The sequence below is a fragment of the Peromyscus maniculatus genome, chromosome 6 (assembly GCF_049852395.1).
Source record: "Peromyscus maniculatus bairdii isolate BWxNUB_F1_BW_parent chromosome 6, HU_Pman_BW_mat_3.1, whole genome shotgun sequence".
Lineage (NCBI taxonomy): Eukaryota > Metazoa > Chordata > Mammalia > Rodentia > Cricetidae > Peromyscus > Peromyscus maniculatus.
This window is the reverse complement of record NC_134857.1, coordinates 96,446,238-96,460,842: the sequence shown is the minus strand read 5'-3', so window position 1 is coordinate 96,460,842 and position 14,605 is coordinate 96,446,238. Positions and strand designations below refer to the sequence as shown.

Sequence of the window (14,605 nt, the reverse complement as noted above, 5' to 3'; positions counted from 1 at the left end):
TTTGGCCTCCTATTCTATTGTTTTTCTCTTCTGCAGCCCCGAGGATTGATCCCAGGGCCCCATACATGCTAAGCAAGGATTCCTTGTGAGCCAACCTGACCTCTCCTACATCTTTAAAGCATGTTCAAAAATCCTCTTTCTTGGAGAGAGAGAATTTTACAAAGTTGCCCAGGTTAGCCTTGAACTTCTAAGCTCAAGTTATCCTGCTTTGGATTCTCAAGCAGCTAGGACTACAGTTGCATTTTTGTATCACAAAAGGCTCATCACTTGGCTTCATGCCTTACATTAATGGTGTAAACTTGACCACTTTCACTGTTTTAGGTCATTTTTCAGTTCCATTCCTTCCAAGGCAGCAAAGCACATGTCACTACTTACTTCATAATTATAAGGGCTTCTGCTTCTATTTTTTTTTTTTAACAGAAGTAGCTTTTATTTATTTCCATGTTTCTCAAATTAAGCTGGCTGAGTTGGTTGTTTTGAGGGGATTAGTCAAAGAGACCAAATCCCATATCCTCATCTGATTCCTCCGACTCTTCCTTGGCTTCAGCCTTGGCTGGGCTGCAGCGGCAGCAGGAGCAGCAGTGGTGGCGGCGGCCACAGGGGCAGCAGCCGCGAAGGCAGATGGATCAGCCAAGAAGGCCTTGACCTTTTCAGCAAGTGGGAAGGTGTACTCAGTCTCCACAGACAAAGCCAGAACCCGCTTGTACCCATTGATGATAGAGTGCGGCACTGAGGCAACAGTCGGGTAACCAGTCTGCAGACAAACACTGGCAACATTTCGGACACCCTCCAGGAAGCGGGAGTGCAGCGTCTGCTCTGTGATGTCAAGCACTTCCGGGTTGTAAATGCTGCCGTTGTCGAACACATGCTGGATGATCAGCCCGAAGGAGAAGGGCGAGATGTTGAGCATGTTCAGCAGTGTGGCTTCACTAGCACCTACTTTGTCTCGCCAGGCGTCCTCCTCGGAGTGACATCGTCTTTAAACCCCGCGTGGCAATCCCTGACGCACCGCCGTGATGCCCAGGGAAGACAGGGCAACCTAGAAGTCCAACTACTTCCTTAAGATCATCCAACTTTTGGATGATTACCCAAAATGCTTCATTGTGGGAGCAGACAATGTGGGCTCCAAGCAGATGCAGCAGATCCGCATGTCCCTGCGAGGGAAGGCTGTGGTGCTGATGGGCAAGAACACCATGATGAGCAAGGCCATCCGGGGGCACCTGGAGAACAACCCAGCTCTGGAGAAACTGTTACCTCATATCCGGGGTAATGTGGGCTTTGTGTTCACCAAGGAGGACCTCACGGAGATTAGGGACATGCTGCTGGCCAATAAGGTGCCGGCCGCTGCCCGTGCTGGTGCCATTGCCCCGTGTGAGGTCACTGTGCCAGCCCAGAACACTGGTCTGGGGCCCGAGAAGACCTCTTTCTTCCAGGCTTTAGGCATCACCACTAAAATCTCCAGGGGCAACATTGAAATTCTGAGTGATGTGCAGCTGATAAAACTATTTTTTTTTAATCACATTAAAGTTTCCTGGGAAAAAATGAGAAAATCATCCTTTTCTCTGATCAGTGTTTCTGTGACAGTGAACATGGTGGTATCTGCCTTAATTCCAGCACTCAAGAGGCCAAGGCCCAAATAAATAAGTTTGTAGCCAGCCTGGGCTATATGGCAAGTTTTAGGGCAGCCTGAACTACATAAGGAGACCCTCTTTTCAAAACCAAAATAAAAGAACAACAGAAAAGAATTTATGTTGTAAGGTATATTTTTCTTACTATATATCTTAAATCCTCTTTTCCTTTATAACAGATTTATGGAGTACCAACAGTTTTCTGGGTACCTGTATATAACACACACACACACACACACACACACACACACACACACACACCTCAGAATAGGGTCAAGCTGTAACGATCATGTACTAAGCATATTAAGTTTGTTTTAAAATATGGAGAAAGGGCTCGATGGGAAAGTACATGAGGTACAAAAGCTTGGGCTTAATTTCCAATAGTTTTGGGGGGTGGGGGTAGGGAAGAGAAAAGGGTAAAGAAAGAAAGCAGATGTGATAGCTCAAGCCCGTGATCCCAGAACAGAGAGGCAGAGACAGGATGGTTGCCAGGAGATCAAGGTCTCCAAGGCCAGCCTAGAGCCAGCCTGAGCTACAATGTGAGATCCTGTCTTTATAAGAAAGAAAAAAAGTAAAGATAAGTATTGTATTAGTTACTTTTTGCTGCTTTGAGGAAATCCCTGCAAAAACAACTTTGGAAGGAGGGCTTATTTGGGTTCATGACTGCAGAATGTTTGGTTTATGGTCGCTTGGTTCCGTTGCTTCTGGGTCTCTGGTTGGGGTGTATGTGGTGCGGTAGTTATTTACCAAAAAGCATACTGGCCGCAAGGAGAGCTCCCCACCCCCAAGAAGGCCTGGGTAAGACACACCCTCAAAAGCCAGTGACCCACTTCCAAATAGGCCTGCCTGTTCCACAATTTACACCATCTCCTAATAATACCTTCAAAAATTTAATCCATCAGTGGCTTAGGCCAGAGCCCTCTCTATCCACTCCCTTCTCCCACCACGAAGCCCATTAGCTGGCAACGAGCCTTTACCATATGAGGGACCTTTGGGGGCCATTTTAGATTCGGACCCAGTAAATATCAAGGTCTAGTTTACATTCCATCATCCAGAAGTTTTCTGAAGACCGGACTACACGAAGATTTAAAGCGAGGCATTCTGTGCTAAGTCATCTAAGTTTATTTTTCTCTTTGCTGTTTCCTAACTGTGTTCCGTAAGTCATGGTTTTAATCATTGGCAATATGAAGACGCATAAGCTTAATTCTGGGAGCATTGTGTTAACAGGAAATGGATAAATCTGCTGTATCCGATGATCAAACCGCACCCAGAATATTACATTTCAGCCTGTCCATTGCCAGTATAGGCTACCATGGTTGGAAGATTTTCGAAATAGATACTACTTTAAAGAAGACTTTAAAAAGTAGTATGTTTGAGCTCCTTGCAGACAGGACGAGGTGAATGGTTCTCCTATAAGGTGGTCTCTCTCTCTCTCTCTGCACCTTTCCCCTGTTTTAGTGACACTAAGCCCCTTTTGCATTCCTGAGACGCTCCAGGGCTGTCAGAGTGGGGGCAGGGGTCATTTCCAACCAAACAAGCTGGTTCCTAGACTAAGGTTGGTAACCGGCACCAGGGATAATCTTGTTTTCAACTCACTGGTGGTCATTTTCAGGAGCCAAGATCCGCCTCCCGGTGCTCTATCAGGGTTCTTTGGCCCAAAGGACTTTGCCCTGCCCTAAGTTGCGGGTCATCCTGCCACTTTCTGCAGCCGGACCGTCGGCAGAGACACCCTTCCCATCACGGTCCCGCGACCGGGAGGCTGTCACGGGGCTGCCCCGGTGTGGTCGCCTCGGGGAGGCGGCTGGCAAGCGCGAAGCTGGGGCCACCGGAGCCGAGCAGGGAACGGCGTTTGCCGGGGCCGAGGCGGAAGCCGGAGCCTTTGGCGGACGGGACCGCGGGAACCCGGAAACGCCTGGGCCGCATCGAGGCGGCCCGGGCGACAGAGACGGCGGGAGCCGGCGGCGCTGCGGGTCAGCGGGCGCGGCGGAGCCGGCGGGCTCGGCAGCCTGGGGCGTCCGGCGTCGCGGAGCCCGGGGCTCCAGTGCGGGCAGCTGGCCGAGCCGCACGGCGGGTGAGCGGAAGGGCACGGGCGGGGAGCGGCGGGCGCCGAGGCCGGAGGCTGCGGGCTGGGGTGGCGAGGGGGGCGGCTGAGAGGCGAGGTTGCCTGGGCCACCCGGACCGCAGCGGAGCGCTGCAGCGCTCGTTCCGAGGGAGCAGATGAAGAAGGGGCGCCTTGTGCCTCCGGCCCGGACGTGCTGGGACATTCTGGGTGGAGGAGGAAAAAAGGTCCCGAGGAGAGGGGTGTGGCAGGCGGTGTGCCTGCAAGCTCCAGGCTGGCGGGCCAAGTGCCCAGGGGGCCAGGCTGGCGGCCAGTCCTTCCGTGGCTTTGCTCGAGCGCCCGCCCAGTCTGTGGACACGGGGGTAGGGGTGGGTCGGCCCGGCGAGGGCTGTGTGCTCCAGAAGCTGCCGCGACTTCAAGAGATGGAAAAGGTGCCCGTGGTAAGGTTAGACCGAAGGCGATGGGTGTCTGAGACCATGTAAGGTTTCCATCCGAGTGTGTGGGGGGCAGAGGGGGCGGGGGTTCCGAGTATGGAAGAGTGGTGGAGTTCTGTAAACATTTTTTATTTAAGCCAGCCGAAGTTTCTGCTAGTTCAAATGAATTAAGGGATATTAAATGCAGTAGTGGGACTTTTGGTAGCAAGCCACATATATTTATTCTATTTCTTTTGAGGAGCGTGTCCTTTATTATATTCTATTAACTGCAGTATTTGAACATTGTACCAGAGTTGAGTCTTCATAGGCACTTACTTTTGTAGTTACAGGTGATGTTTGGTTGTTTCTCATGTGGTGATCTTAACTTCATTGCTGCTAACTCAAGTTGTTTTCCTTTCAGATGAATTCTACGTTTACATTTCTGACTGACTCTCCTCCCTTTGAATTTCTTTCTACCGTGTGTGCCTCTGTTTTCTGGCCTCTGCCAGATACACTATACCTTCCAAACGGAACTTGCTGCTTTTAGCCTGTCTTGCAACTGCTCCTGTCCTGATTGAACCCGCTTGCACAGGCTCCTTCTCAGTCTCCTTCTTTCCTCTTCCTCCCCTCTACCGCCCCAACCTGTGTTGCTGTGCTGGGGGTGGGGATGGGGGTGGTAGTGAACCTCGTGGGAATATTGGGCGAGCACTCATATCACTGAGCTGTAACTTCAGTTCTTTGTAATTGCTTTTTAAAGCCGGAAATTTAATGCCATTCTCTGGCACTTCTCTCAGAAATCCTCAGCAACTATTTATTTATTTAGTGGTTCTGGGGATGGAACATAGGGCATACTGTATGCTAGGTAAGTGCTTTGCTACTAAGAAATCCCCCTAACCTAGAATAGATTTTTAAATAATTTAGGCAGACTTTAAAAACCCTTCAAAATTTAAACCCTTCCGTGACTCAAATCAGTGTGATCCTTTCATTCTTTTTAAAAAGTTACTTTATTCAACATATTGTATGTTTTTAGACAACCATAGGGTTTTTGTTTTTATTTATTTGTTTAGTTTGAGATAGAGTTTCACATCATAGTCCGCCTGGCTGGCCTGGAACTTAATAAGTTAATGGCCTCTGTCTAACGCGTGGCAATCTTCCATTGGATCCTAATTATCTCTAAAGTAGGATAATTATTACTGGTCCCATTTTATAGAGGGCTATTGAAGATCACACAGGTCAAGTAATTTGCTGTAGGTCTGCTTCATTTGTGTTTGAAATGGATCTAATATGTACTCAAGCAGGTGTCTTGTAAGGAATTTAATATGCTGAATGAATGTAGATAGGTGATAGAATTAATGGAAATAATTTCTCAGTTAAAAGCCTCATTTTATGATTCAGTAACTAGGACTATGTTTATGATTCAGTAACTAGGAGCTTCTTTTCTTGAAAAAATTTGAAAGCTGAGTTCCTATTTGACGTTAAATAACTTTGTGTATTTTCCCCCAAAGTTCAGATCAATATGAATTGGTTGCTTAATATTAGATTTCAGTTCTAAAAACAGCAAGTGTATTTTAAATCCATTCAACTTAAATGAATGAAAGAGTATAATTCTGTGATGTGTGTGTGTGTGTGTGTGTGTGTGTGTGTGTGTTTGTGTGTCTGAGAGTTGTTGGAGATGGATGTAGGGTTGTGTATCATTAGGACTACACAGGCTTGTGCCACTATGCCTGGTATGTTTATATATATATATATATATTTTTTTTTTTTAATTAAAATATTTTTTTTTTTTTTTTTTTGTTTTTTCGAGACAGGGTTTCTCTGTGTAGCTTTGCGCCTTTCCTGGAACTCACTTGGTAGCCCAGGCTGGCCTCGAACTCACAGAGATCCGCCTGCCTCTGCCTCCCGCGTGCTGGGATTAAAGGCGTGCGCCACCACCGCCCGGCTAATTAAAATATTTTTAAACGTTTATTTTCTATATGTATTTGCCTGAATGTATGTATGTGTACCACAGGCATGTAGTGCCACCAGAGCCGAGAAGAAGGTTCTGGATCCTGTGGAACTAGAGTTACAGATAGTTGTACACCACCAATGATGGGAATTAAACTCTGGTCCTCTGGAAGAGCAGCCAATGCTCTTAAACTCTGGGCTATCTTTCCAGCCCTGATACATGTTTTAGTCATCATTTTAAAATGTGTTTTGTTGTTATTTATGGCAGTGACTATTGAAGCTAAAATATTAATCAACTTCAGTGGTTGTCTGCCCAAAACTGTTTATCAACTACACAGAAGATACCATCTCAAATGAAACAAACCAAACCAAACCTAAAAAAAAAAAAAAAAAAAAAAATTAAGATGAGTGACTGTATCCTAGGTTAGGAGTGGGGTAGAAATTAATTAGAGTTAATCTAAAGTTGAAGCTTTTGGTCACATCAGATAAAATGCTAAGAAACAAGTTCATTTCACAAAGAAAGGTTCACATATGTCTTTATACCTAATCTCATTTTTGCCTCTTAAAAGTTGAATGTTTTTTTCTGGAGCCTGTGAGATGGCTCAGTGGGTATTTTTATTTTATGCATATGGGTGTTTTACTTATATGTGAATCTGCACCACTTGTATGCAGAGGCCAGGAAAGGGCATCAGATCCCCTGTAACTGGAGTTTTTTGTTATTAATATTATTATTATTAATTGTTATTTTAGCATTTTATGTATCTGAGTGTTTTGCCTGCATTTATGTCTGTGCACCACATGTATACAGTGCCCTCTGAGGCCAGAAGAGGGCATTGGATCCTTTGGAACTAGAGTTATTGACAGTTGTGAGCTGCCGTGTGGGTGCTGGGAAGTGAACTTGGGTCCCTGGGAAGAAGAGTCAGTGTCTTAGTCACTGAGCCGTCTCTCCAGCCCCAGAATCTCACTTTCTTAATCTGGAAAAGAAATAATACCTCCTTTTCGAATTCAGTTATATTTAAATGAACAAATCTGTGTGTAATGACCAGCAAGAAATTGACATGTTATAGATGCTCGAGGCTCCTACTTAACTTTTGAAGTTGTAGTTATTAGAAAACATTAAGTGAGAACCAGTTTTGTCCTTTGTCGGTCTTCTGTGTACAGAAAGATTTGTCACCATCCTGAACCCTGAATGCTCCAGAGCCCTTATGAAAGACTTAATTTACAAAGCGATCATTCTGTATGGAGGATTTGAATACTAAGGATTTTACATAGCCTTTTGTAAATCCACCACAGAGAGCAAATGCCGATGTGACAGGTGCTGCTGTGAGGCAGTAAGGGAACACAACATTGGAAAGAAGAGAATGTCTACCGTGTTGCCTAACCTAGGGCGCACAGTCACTTCCCTTAATCTTTTCTCGTGTGTCTTTGCTTTGACTTGAGATGTATCTGCTGATTTTTCTAGGTGGTTGATAAACAGTTCTGGGCTGACAACTAGAAGGGCTGAATAACAGTTTCAAAAGTCCCTGGCATCATGTGCATTTGATAAAATCCATGAGTGCTCCTGTAAAGACCAGCACAGTGTATACGGGGAGGGGTTAAGTGTGTAGGAGGCTGGAGGGATAGTTCATGGTAGAACATGTGCCTAGCATGCAGCAAGTCCCAAGTCCCAAGGTGGCGGGGGTCGGGGGGTGGGGTGGGAGAGAGAAACACTCCCTTCTCTGCTTGTAGGTCTGTATATCTTCCAGGACTCAGAATACTGTCCTCTCTTAGTGAAGGTGCCTAAGTCTTCCAGGAAGGCTTTTTTAAAAGAGACAAATATTTGTTCAAAAAATACAGAAATGAATGGCTGGTTTGAATAGGCAGTAGTTTATGACAGGAAATTTTGGCCAGAACCAGGTTAGGAGGGGCAGTGTAGCCTCTGTTTGGTAAGGTGTCAGTTTAACTTTACAAACAAGGAAAGAATGTGATTAAATGCCCATCTCCTTAAGACACCTGCTGAATGGAGTAAGGTAGGGCTGGAATAGTCGGAGCCTGTCAGCAGGCAGTGTGATGAGGGACTTGAATGAGCATAGTTAATGTAATTCATAGTTTACTGAGTTTAAACTCATCAGATCATAGTGTATCTAAATTTCAGAGACTGGAAGACGGTATGTGGTGGGGTGTGCTACACAATCTTAGGTTTTGATAGTGGCGGTAAAAAAAAGAGGTGCTTGATACAGCATAGTGTTGGGGTGCTGGCTGAGCATGGTGAGACTGGGTCCTGTCTCTAGGGTGGCTAAAAAAGTCTGGAATAATTAGTAAAGAATCACTTTGTAACATTGGTAAGGTTTCTCTGACGCTGTGGAAATGAATAATTTTGCGGAGAAAGTAAATGGGCTGTGGGTTTTCACGAGAGGTTAAAGGAATTTTTTTATATGGCATCTTGTTACTGAGTCTATTCTCTCTCTCTCTCTCTCTCTCTCTCTCTCTCTCTCTCTCTCTCTCTCTCTCTCTCTCTCTCTGTGTGTGTGTGTGTGTGTCTCTGTCTCTGTCTCTCTGTCTGTCTGTCTGTCTGTCTTGTTTTGAGACAGTGTTTCTTTGTGTAACACCCCTGGCTGTCCTGGAACTTGCTTTGTAGACCAGGCTGGCTTCGAACTTACAGAGATCTGCCTGACTCTGCCTCCCAAGTGCTGGGATTAAAGGTGTGGGCCACCGCTGCTCAACTTTAACATACATTTTTAAATTGATTCTTTGGGAATTTCACATCATGTACTCCGATCCCACAAATTTCCCAGTCCTTCCATGTCTGCCCTCCACCCTTGTAATCCCCCCCAGAGAAATAAAAAATTAAAATTTAAATGAAAAAAAAATCTCACGGACCCCTCGGGGCCACGCCCTGCTCCTCTGTTAACCGAGTGGACCCCTCTGGGCCACGCCCTGCTCCTCTGTTAACAGAGGAGCGTTCTCTCACAGCTGTCACAGCTGCCTTCCCTCCAGTCCCACTGTGTGTACCACTTGGCTCCTCCTTTGCCGCCTCTCCATCACATACTCGTCCGTCCAGTGGCGTTGGGAGCTGCGGCGTGTCTGTGTCACACAGTTTACCGTTTTGCACAAACAGCTTTGCTTGCCAGTGTTCGCTGTGATGAGTTGTTGGTCTGGTTCAGGTGGCTTCTGCTACACCACCAGTACTGGACAGTCACCGACACTCCTCTCCTCTGTCCTGCTGTTGCCCCAGTCATGGACATCCTGCTCTCAGGAACCCACACCACCAGCGTCGGCTCCCCAGAGTCCATGCCATCAGGGCCAGCTCTTCTGCACCCACGTCACTGTGGGCACCACCTGGTGGCGGCTGGTGAGGGGTGCGGGGTTGTGGGGCAGGGCCAGCTTAGCAAGGGTCTCGGACATCAACATGGCTCCAGGTGGCAGCCCAGACCACAGGCATCTACATGGCTTTTGGTGGTAATATGGCTAACATGGGCCAAGAATATCAACGCAGCCCTGGCTGCTATAGGACCATGGACCCAGACATGGCCCTCGGCTGCAGCACAGGCCATTTGCATCAGCCTATTCCTTACCGAGTTGCAGTCTCCAGTACCACCTCTCTCCACAGCACATGAACCTCTCATCTTCTCTTTCTTGCTCATCAGAGTGGCGGGATGTATTGGCACACCACGGAGTCTACATTTCTTTAAAGCACTTATTGAACCAGTATTAAATGCAGAGAATTAATCTATATACCCCAATTTTCCTGATAACCAATTGATTCTTTTTTTTTTATTTTATTTTTTGAGACATGGTCTATTTACTCCTGACTATCTTAGAACTCTGTATGCAGATCAGGCAGGTCTCAGATTCACAATGATCCTCCTACCTCTGCCTTTTTTTTTCCCCCATGTATTTTTGTTTTTGTGGGTTTTTGTTTGTTTTCTGAGATAGGGTCTCTCTCTGTACCCCTGGCTATCCGGGAACTGGCTATGTAGACTAGACTGACCTCAAACTCAAAGAGATCTGCCTGCCTCTGCCTTCTGAGTGCCAGGATTAAAGGTGTGGGTGCGCCGCTGCCGCTGCTGCCTTCGCCTGATCAGTTCTTTTTAAGTACTGAAATTTATTTGTTTTCTATACCTCTGTGTGCATGTATATATGTATTTTCGTGACACGGCTCAAACCCAGAGCCTTATTCATGGCAAGCACACACTTGAACACTAAACTTTACTGCATGCGCGCGTGCTCACACGCACACACACACACACACACACACACACACATACACACATACACACATACACACACACAAACTTATTTTTTACCAGCTTCTTTTCCTAATATTAAGTACTCCCCCCCCCCAATTTGACATAGAGAAAAGTTAATTTGTGTTTTAAAATATCAGGCTTAATTCCTACACTAGTTTTTCTGTGACTGCTGTAAAAATTAACACAGTTTGGTAACTTAAGACAACAGTTCATTCTCTTAGCAGAGGCCAGAAATCCAAAGTCAATGTTAGCAGGGCTTTGCCCCTCCGGTGGCTCTGGGCACGCGTGCATTCTTTCCCTCTCCAGTTGCTGGTGGCTGCCAGCATTCCAGGACTCCATCTCTGAAGACTAGCACCTTCACATCTCTCTGTTCCTCCTTGTAGCCTACTCCACCTAAGATCTCACTGTAGTCTATCCTTGACCTTGTAAACTTCCTCAGTTTCCTGAGTAAGTGAAATTATAGGCATGTATCACTGTTCCAACTGTTTTCTTCACTTAAAAATGCATTTTTGTTTTACTGAGTTATATTAACAAATAGAAATTGTCTATACAAGGTATACAGCACAATGATTTTCTGTATATCATTGTACATGGTTATTATTGGTGTCTATTTGGAGGGGTGCTACCCTTGAGAGTTATTTTCAACAAATTTCAAAGAAAAGATGTAAGTAAGCACAGAACTGTGTTTTCTGTGGATCCCAAGACTGTCTTATCTCTCTGCGGAGACTTTGTTAAATTGTAGTGAGGCAGAAGTGTGTACACATACTGGATGGGCAAGAAATCTGAGGACTCGACTCATCTTTAACCTAACCACGGCCTGTGGCTGTCTTCTTTTTCCTTTGATGGCACAACTAAGTTGTGGGACCGTCTCTCTCTGTCTCTCTCTCTGTCTGTCTCTCTGTCTCTCTGTCTCTCTGTCTCTCTGTCTCTCTCTCTCTCTCTCTCTCTCTCTCTCTCTCTCTCTCTCTCTTTTAGAGATAGGGTTTCTCTGTGTGGTTTTGATGTCTGTCCTGGATCTTGCTCTGTAGACCAGGCTGGCCTCGAACTCACAGAGATCCGCCTGCCTCTGCCTCCCCAGTGCTGGGATTAAAGGCGTGCACCACCACTGCCCGGCTAAAATAAGGAATTTTTAACATTTAAAAAAAGAAAGAAACTGTTTTATTCATTGTGCTGTATATTAGATTCTCGTGTATTAGTCTCTTACGTCCACTCTTTTTTTGAGTTGGGGGTCTTCTTTCTCCTGTTGTGTCTTGAATTGTTTGTATCTTCCCTGCTGAAGAATAAGGCCCATGCAGAAAGAGATGGTTTAGACTGTTTTGATTTTTCCTGTGTACCCAGTGCCAAGGACAGTGCCTGATCATACCAAGTGTGACCTACGTATCTGATGACTTATTCCAATCTGGACAGTCTGCTTGTATTGTTAGATTGTTGTCTCCTTAGTTTGGGATTTTTCATAGTAGTTAGTGTGTCTTGCTGTTAGCTGGCGATTACATTATGTTCTAGTCTTTGGAGGGTGCCTTTACCTCTTGCCGTATTGGGGGAAGGGACCATCGGAAAGAAATGACTGCAGAATGGGAACAGGGCAGGCAGTGGGAGCGTGTGGAGTTCACTGATGCAGGAGCACCCAGTGGAAGGGGAAAGCGTCTCTTATTAGGCAATGTCATTGTTTTCCATGTCACTGAATACTGAATACATTTTGTCTATAAATTGACATGAAATAGATTTTTTATTTGTATAGCTGAAGAAATATTTGAACACTTGATTTTACTTGAATGTAATAATGGGAATTCTATAGTCTATGAAAGAACAAGTTAAAAATTGACAGAGCTATAACTTACACCAATGATAGTGTCTTGTTTAAACAGACACGTAACACCCTGAGGAAGAAAGGCCAGTGAGAAACAGTGACAAGCTATTTAATTTCGAGTATACTAGGCACTTGTAGGCACCCAAACGTCAGCTGAGGATTGGCTTAATGGGAGAGTTCTTGGCTAGCATGTCCAAGGCCTTGGCTATGTCTACAGCATAGCAAAACCAAGTTTTGTTTTTGTTTTTTGCTTGTTTGTTTGTTTTTGTTTTTGTTTTGTTTTTTTGAGATTGGGTTTCTCTGTGTAACAGCCTTTGTAGACCAGGCTGGCCTCAAACTCTCAGAGATCCACCTGCCTCAGCTGGTATTAAAGGCGTGTGCTGCCACCACCTGGCCACAAGTTACTTTTTTAAAAAAGGGTTATTGAACTTTTATGCATCTAAGAATAAATCAGCACTCAGCTTAGGACATACATGTATAATCCCAACAGAAGCAGAGGATTGCTGCAAGATAGAGGTCAGCCTAGACTGTTTGGTGAGACCTGTCCCAAACAACAGGGAATAGAGACGTGGCTCAGCCTTTAAGAACGCAGACGATTTTCCAGAGGACCAGAGTTCAGTTCCCAGCACCCACATTAGGTACTTCACAAACCACCTATAACTCCAGCCCCGGGGAGATCTGATACCTCTGGCTTCTGTGGGTACCTGCACTACTCACAAACACGTACATGTAATTAAAAATAAAATTAAAGCCAGGCGTGGTGGTGTGCTCCTTTAATCCCAGCACTCGGGAGACAGAGCCAGGCGAATCTCTGTGAGTTCGAGGCCAGCCTGGGCTACCAAGTGAGCTCCAGGGAAGGCGCAAAGCTACGCAGAGAAACCCTGTCTCGAAAAAACAAAAAAAACAAACAAACAAAAAATACTGTTTCAGTTATAGAATCAAAACTGATCATATCATTATCATGAATTTCTTCATTTCCTTCACTTATAAATTTTTTTTGTCTTTTTCCCACAAGATTATTAGGTGTTTCAAGAATATTGTTTGGATTTTTTACATATCATATATACTTAAAATAATTTTATGTGTACGAGTGTTTGCCTACATGTATGTGTGTGCACCATGTGCATACCTCGTACCTGAGGATGCCGAAGGGGCAGCAGATCCCCTGAAACGGGGGTTGTGAACTGCCATGTGGATGTTGGAAACGGAATCAAAGTCCTTTCTAAGAGTAGCAAGTGCTTCTAAGCCCTTCTCTGCAAACACCATTCCCACTTACACTTTGAGTCGGCTAGGTAGAAATCCAGTGTCAGATAGCAATCAGCCATGATGAACTTTGCCATTAGCATACAGCTACCAGTCTGTAAGGGTTAGCAACATGGAAGAAGGTGAACAAAAAAATAGCAACCAAGCTTAACATTTTTGAATATCTTTGCTTTTTTTGTTCATTTATTTAGAAAACCTTAAAAGGTCTGTTTTTACATCTGTAGTTGTTTTGGGCTAGTAGCTGATGTGACCTTAACATTCGCATGACACTTATGTATACATGTGCACGTGTGTGTTAGGAGGCATTATTTTACTATATAGCCCATACTGGCCTCCAACTCAGTGTGCAGCATGTCTCCTGCCTCAGCCTCTTGAGTGCTGAGATTACAGGCATGGGCCACTCACCCAGTTTGTGTCTTCATGCCGACTCTGTTATGTTGCTGATTTCTGATAGACTTATATTATACAAAGGGTATATATTTTATAATTAGTATTTAAAAATGTAAATATAGCTCACTCTAAAGTTAAGTTTTTGGTTTTACAATAAAAGGAAGATTTCAGCATAATTTTAGTAGTTTTTTAAAATGTGTGTTTGGAAGTTTTGTTGTTTTTTGTTTTATTTCCTTTTGTTGTTTTCTTTTTTTGGTATAGCTTCTTGCTGTGTAGTCCAGACAGGTTTCATACTTGTTCTTCCTGCCTCAGCCTCCTCAATATTGGGATGTATGATACCATGTCATGACTTTGTTACATTTTGGAACATTGTGTAAACATATAGTCTATTGATTGTTAATGTAACATGTATCAGTAAAACAGATTTTGTCTCTGCATGACAGGCTTCATACACAGACCTAAAGATTGTACTGACTATACGTGTTAAGTCACTGGAAGTAAGTCTGCAGCCATACGGATGTTCAGATTTGTCTATAAGGCCCATCTAAAAAGATGAATAGAAATGATTGGTGTATGGTTTTTTTGTTTTTGTTTTGAGACAGGGTCTCTTATATAGTCTTTCTGGCTGTCCTTAAACTTGCTGTTTAGATCAGGCTGGCCTTGAACTCACAGAGATCCCCCTGCCTCTACCTCTGCCATTATGTCTAGCAGTGTATATGAGTATTTCAGAAATTAATATATGTCGGCAATTCAGCTGATGATCATATATACAGCTGATATCTTAGTAATCCTGATTAATTTGAGGAAGGTGGTAAGTGCATTAATGATGTATATGCATTATGGCATGCATATGTGTTTGCAGTGCTGGGAAT

The 14,605-nt window shown here is 44.6% G+C and overlaps 1 protein-coding gene and 2 pseudogenes across 3 annotated transcripts in view; 2 read left to right on the top strand and 1 right to left on the bottom strand.

Moving 5' to 3' along the window:
• Positions 1–398: 398 nt before the first annotated feature.
• Positions 399–979, bottom strand: LOC102928502 (large ribosomal subunit protein uL10 pseudogene; annotated as a pseudogene).
• LOC102928213 (large ribosomal subunit protein uL10 pseudogene) lies at positions 941–1,745 on the top strand (annotated as a pseudogene).
• A 1,165-nt stretch (positions 1,746–2,910) lies between these two features.
• Slc35a3 (solute carrier family 35 member A3) overlaps positions 2,911–14,605 on the top strand; it is a 42,555-nt gene continuing 30,860 nt past the window's right edge. The window contains exon 1 of one of the 3 annotated variants that reach the window (XM_076574873.1): positions 2,911–3,025. The gene's annotated coding sequence lies outside the window, so the exon portion shown is untranslated. Of the gene's footprint in view, positions 3,026–3,564; positions 3,700–4,147; positions 4,166–14,605 lie in introns of those variants that run through there. The other 2 variants (XM_076574874.1, XM_076574872.1) reach the window with 2 other exon arrangements.